This window comes from Rattus rattus, chromosome 7 (assembly GCF_011064425.1).
Source record: "Rattus rattus isolate New Zealand chromosome 7, Rrattus_CSIRO_v1, whole genome shotgun sequence".
NCBI classification, from domain to species: Eukaryota; Metazoa; Chordata; class Mammalia; order Rodentia; family Muridae; genus Rattus; species Rattus rattus.
In genome coordinates this window covers 127,313,033-127,319,172 of record NC_046160.1, presented here as the reverse complement: position 1 = coordinate 127,319,172, position 6,140 = coordinate 127,313,033, and the positions used below count along the sequence as shown (strand labels likewise).

At 49.4% G+C, this 6,140-nt stretch overlaps 1 long non-coding RNA gene across 1 annotated transcript; it reads right to left on the bottom strand.

Moving 5' to 3' along the window:
- Positions 1 to 423: 423 nt before the first annotated feature.
- On the bottom strand, positions 424 to 2,178 carry LOC116905470. The gene is made up of 3 exons (XR_004388541.1): positions 1,614 to 2,178; positions 1,378 to 1,515; positions 424 to 1,239 (listed from the first exon to the last, which is right to left on the bottom strand). It is a non-coding gene; the product is annotated as an uncharacterized LOC116905470 (long non-coding RNA).
- Positions 2,179 to 6,140: the final 3,962 nt, after the last annotated feature.

Sequence of the window (6,140 nt, the reverse complement as noted above, 5' to 3'; positions counted from 1 at the left end):
TGGAAGTGTGTGACTGCCACGGTACATACCTGGACTAGTTGCCGAAGCCAAGCTCTCCTCCTCTACAGCAGCACCGAGAACTGGTCTATCATTGTATGATCAGCATAAATAAAGCCAAGAACACCAGGGATTACCACTCTGCAGGCACCAAACCTGAGCATCTGTGGGCCGCGCCTTCTCAGAGCCATCCACCATCCAGGAAGTCTTCCTAAGAATGGATTGGGGATCAAGTGTTAGAAGGATTGGTCACACTCCTTGCTTTTCCCTCTAGCCAAGTGAACAACTATCCCTGGCTGAGGTCAGTAGCCCTTCCCCAATAAGAGCAATATTCCCTTATAGGTCTCAGTGTCAAGAAAGCTAATCATGGATTTGGGGGCTGGGGGTGGGCGCTGAATAGATGGTTCAGCAGTTAATTCTTTCGGAAAAACTGGGCTTAGTTCCCACAAGATTGACTTGGAACCATCTATAAGTCTAGTTCCAGATGATTAAATGTTCTCTCCTCTGACATCTGCAGGCTCCTGCATACATATGTTACACATACATATATTCAGGTACACATATAAAAACAAAATAAAAAGTTTCAAAAGGAAAGAAAGCAAACTCTAAGCTCAGCATCGCCCATTCCCGAAGTCTGAGGCAGGGATATTGTCATGCATTCAATTCTGGGGGCTTTAGTTATGTAGTGAATTCCAGGCCTAAAACACTGAATTCAAGCAATAAATGGAAAAAAAGCAATGGAGGCAAACCGATGGGAAGACTGTTCCCATGTGCCAGGACCTCATTTTATAAGGACCTCACTACCTCTGGAGAGCCTGCAGGAGTCTCCCTATAAGTCACTTGGTAGGAAGGGGCTGCAACCAGCTGCCATCAAGTTAAATGTGTGTTCTCTGATCAAACTCCTTTCCCCTATGAGGGGCAATACTCTGTCCCCAGGGAGCTTCCTTTAGGACTGTACAAGGAGTTTGTCCTGACAAATAGAAAGTCTAGAGAAATGACACAAATACAGTGTTGGCTTCCCAAGTCATAATGGTGTATGCCAAGGTGTGGCAAAGGGATCTCATGGCCCTCTAGGGTAGCCTGGGTGCTGAGAGTCTGGAACAAAGAAACCTGTGACCTTAACTTGCATGACCTGTGGTTTCTGGTCCATCATTTCTTCCCGGGCCTTGGGCTTCCTTTTGAGAATCTCTTCCATAAAAAGGCCATTTAGTACGCACTCTTGGTAGTTGATGGCACCTCTCTCTGGCAAAGAGAAGAAGCAGGGGTGAGAGCGGAAGCATCCTGACCCCAGAAATGCCCTAAAGATGGAGTGTATGGGCTACAGGCCATGAGCTCTCCCTGGCACCTGGGTTTACCTGGGCCCAATATACTCTCACATACCTCAGGCCAAGCCTGGTAGGGCTCTTGTATGAAGCTGGCACTCATCTTGAACTGATTCCATCCAGGATTGGACATCACCAAGGGAAGAATTATCTAGGGGGCAGGAGTTGGGCTTCCTGTCCACCATCGCCATCATCCCTGAAGGTGAGAGACCCAGAGAACAGCATCCTTCCTTATCTCGGGGATATGGGCCAACCTCCCTCTTCCAGAATCCAAAAAAGTTTGGTTCTCTTTACCTTTTGCATGTGATCTCCACCAGCACAAAAAGAAAGGAGTCAAGTCTCTTCCACAGCCAAACAGCAGGTCAGGAAGCCCCATCAGGGTAGTGACTGCACCTCACTGGTGTCTACCAGAGGACGAAGTAGATGCCAAGGACAGGACCTCGGTGAGAACAAAAGAACAGGGTCAAGTTGGCTTGTCTCTCACAATTGGATTCTGCGGGGTGTTCTGAATGGATGTAACTCTGAAAACCAGCCTCTCCCCAGGGGAAATGTGACTACTTCTTAAGCATCTCATGTCTTCTCCCCACTGCCTAGCTATCAAGAAGGGATTTGGCCCTCAACCCCTGGCTGGGGAAGGCCTGGCATCAGCTCACCCTTCGAGCACATACCAGCACTGAAAACTGATGGAGTAGGAAAAACGAAGGGTATTTGGAAAAGCACAGCGAATTCACTGCAAGCAGGACCAACCTTCTTTGGGTCTTCTCCATCAGCAATATCCAAGCATAGCCTGAAGAAGACGCAGGGCTCATCTGAGGCTCACACAAGGCATGCAGTCGCACACCTCTTGTGCAGGGAGCCCTTAAAAAAAAAAAAAGAAAAGAAAAGAAAGCCGGAGTTTGAAATTAAAAAGGAGGCTTGTCTCATTGACAATAAGCAAACAGAATATGAATGACCTCAAATAACCTGGGAGAGCTCTGACAGGAAAATCAGAGCCTCTTGTCTACTGCCACCTTTGCTTCCAGAAGATTCTTCCCATGACAAACTGCATCCCTAGCCTAAGAAGTAAATGCCCACTGTCTGTAAGAAAGCTGATATGAACCACTCACTGCTACACATTAGTCCTAGGGCCAAAATCTGGTCTGAGAGCAAAAGTGATACCCACTAGAGCAAGGTTCAGGAAGCTTCCTAAGGCCACTTTAGAAAAGAAATGGAAACCTATGTGGGTATTCCCTGAGAGGTAAGCTGGATGACAAGAAGCCAGCAGCTGGTGGAATATCACAGAAGAGCAATGGCATCATGGGTATTACCTCTCTCAATAACACGGAGTGTTGCTGGTGGATACAACAGATAGGACTCCTCCTGCCCCAGAAGCTGTGGTTCCAGGAACTGCTCCTTAGAATTGACTGGAAATGGAGGGTTACAGAGTCAGACGGCCTCAGTCATCAATAACCTGGTGCTGACAAGTCCTGAAGGGGGCTCACATAGGCAGCCCCTCTTTGAAGTAGCTCTTCTATCTGGGAAGCCCACGGAGGCATGATGTGATTTGAAAGAATAATCACATGTTGTTTGTACAGAAGGTGGCCTTTCACAACTGAACCGCAGTTCAATCATCAAAAGGTAGCATATTGGCTCAATGCTCACTGGTGATGGATAATGTAGGGACGATGGAGGAGAAGGCGCACACACACTACGAGTAACATGCAACATCACCTCCAGCCCCCAGTGGCTACGAGTGTTGTCCACAGACAGGCAGCATTAGCATCACTTGAAAGCTTGCTAAAAATGCAGAATCTTGGTCCCTCAATCAGAATCTGCTTTTTAACAAGATCCCTAGGTGACGAATATCTTAGCAGCATTGGGCAGTTTGAAAGCCCCTACTCTAACCAACAATTTGTACAGGCATACATGCATGTGCACACACATACACACGCACACACACACACACATACACACACACACACACACACACACACACCAGGTTATGGAATGAACTGAAATGGTATGCTATTGACCAGGTATGTCTAAGAAAAGGTCAGCCCCAACTCAGCCATACTAAGAATAAGCCCTAGGAACAGATAAAGAGCGACTTAAAGCAGCAGCGGCGGCAGGAGGGATCCTTAGTAACAACTGTATTAACCACAGGAGGTCCATGCTCAGAATGGATGCTGAGGAGAGTGGGTGCTGGACGTAGAAGATCCTGGACAAGTTCTGTCTATCTAAAGAGATGCTTGACCCGGTATCTTCGCAAGGAGTTCCTCTGGACCGGACTTAACAGCAACAACAGACAGGTGAGTTAGTCTCAGTGTCTCCCAAATCAAGCACAAAGAACTAAGCCACCAAAGCTGTTGCCACCTCAAAGTTGTCGGTGTGAGAGCACAAGGGGTACATCCTGAAGTCACTGCATTTATTAGGAAGAGGCCTCAATAAATTCTCTTTCTCTCTGCAGCAGGTACCAACGCCCATTAGTTGAAGTCACCACTGTGCTCTAGAACCTTCTGAAGCAAATTCAGATATGGGACAGACAATGGTCACCCCACATTAATCATCAGAAATATGGAGAGCACACTACGGATGGCCATTCAGTGTCAGAGAACCTTAGCATCTCCCCCAAGGGCAGGGGCGCCTCTAGATCTCTCATGGTCCACGCCACATGGCTAGCAGGCCAGTGTCACTCAAAAAGAGTCAAGCACATGCTTGTGGAGCCAGTCACACTCTTGAGCAAGAGACAGGGGTCTGACCCCAGTGACTATCTCTGAGACTGGCTTCCCAACCAAAAAAAACCCCACTATTTTCTAAGTCATGAAAACTATGTCACCTACCCATGACCAAGCCATGTAGGAACCCCTGGATTCTTCAGGCAAGGTCCTGAGGTGGGTCAAAGTGCACCTCCTACACATTAGCTGTGTGCTCTCTTGCCTTGTGTCCAGGTAAGGCTAATCCATGCACCATGCACCATGCAGCCCTTTACACAACCATCTTGTCATCCAGGAAGTCCGCCAGGGCAGTATTTGATACTCGAAAAGAAATTACCCTTGTATGATTCATCCAAAAGAGCAAACACACCAAGGATAATTTCTCCTCAAGTATGAAACAGTAGCACAGCAGGAATGCCAGCATCCGTCGGTCACTATTGGGAGTGACCACCACTCCCCACACCCGGCTGTACCCAACACATACGTGCACCATGCATGCACCACTACCGATGGCCATTTTGAGCACTAGGGAGGCGAGATGGGCAAGCATTGTGGGCGCCCTGTTGACCCCATAGCATGGGGTCGGTCTCCTGTTCTAGAAGCCACCTTAGAAATGATGTCATTACTGAGCATCACAAGCTCCACTCGTCTCCTTATATGTCCAGCACAAACTCTAAGCTTCAACACCCACTCACATATCTGACAGAGAATGTCTGTCTCAACACTGATGGCTCCCGAATCCAGGGAGAGCTTTGCGTAACACCACTGCAGCTACCAGTAGTCAGCTCACGGCACACAAGCGTTCGGGCTGGCACATGGTCAATGATGAGCCTAGTCCCTAGGAGAGCCTGATCCCTCCCAACCCCGGCAGCTATATGCGTCGGACCCCAGTATGACTCCCCGTGTGACGCGCGAGACAAGGAGCATAGCACGATGACACCCTTGTCCAAGGGTGTACGGCGGGAAGTGTCAGAGGCAGGATCCGGGCGCGGGAAGCCAGGCTGCAGAGTCTGTGCACTTGATACTGAAAAAGTGGATGACCCTGTACGATTCGGCATAAGTGAAGCGAAGAGGACAGGGATAACCACTCTCCAAGTACCAAAGCTCGGCCTGGAAAGGGAAGCCACCGTCTCAGGTAGACGTGCTACGTCTTCCAGGTGGGGTCCTGGGGACGAATTAGACGCCGAGCGTTAGCGGACCGGGTCACACACACCGAGCAAGGACATGCACACTTGGGCACCACGTCGTGACAGAACATCAAAACACCACGCCAGCACAGACCTGACTATCGGCCTGGAAAAGCAGGGACCCAGGCCACACACAGCGCATGCTTTGGGACCCACCCATAGCGAACAAGGAGAGGAGATGTTGTACCCAAGCCCTTTCCTGATGTGATGTCATCTTGCACCCATGAAGCCGCTGGTGCACAATGGAAACCCAGGAAGCGGTTTTGCCAAACCACACACAAGATGGATACACACGGCCATGCACACACATACCACATCCCTCGCTGAGTGTGGACAGGATCCAAGATAAGGTTTGATGCTCACAGAGAGCTTGCCCTTGTATATCCCATGTCAATAAACCGAATATACAAAGGGCAACCTCTCTTTAAGTACCAAACAATAGCATGGGGCAGGTTCCGCTCTAGCATTCACGGGGTCAGCCTCGTCGCCTGGGACTCAGCCTGGGGAGTGATGGGAGATTCGGAATCAGCCAACTAGGTGGCAGACACCACCTGCCAGATGTGTGCCCGCTGGGCAGCTCTCCACAGGGAGCTTGGGCTGGGACAGATACTGGGGGTCAGGGGAGGGGACACCTTTTCCTGATATTACTGGCAGGTGCTATAACAGATTGAGATTTTTCCACTCTGCTGAAAAAGACCAGCATCATGGATCTCTCAGGAAATACAGAACTCAGATTTTTCACTCTCTGGGGGAGGAAGACCCTTCCTAGGACCACAATCTTTTCCTTAGCACTTCCTCCATGATTGCCCGCTTGGGCTGTATACTGCACATCACAGGGCAAGAGAGCCCAATGAGTTTATAGAGGAGATAAAACCAACCCTTCCTGCCACCCTAAGTCATGGACATCAGGATCACTCCCAGGACTGGACCCTGCCCCACTA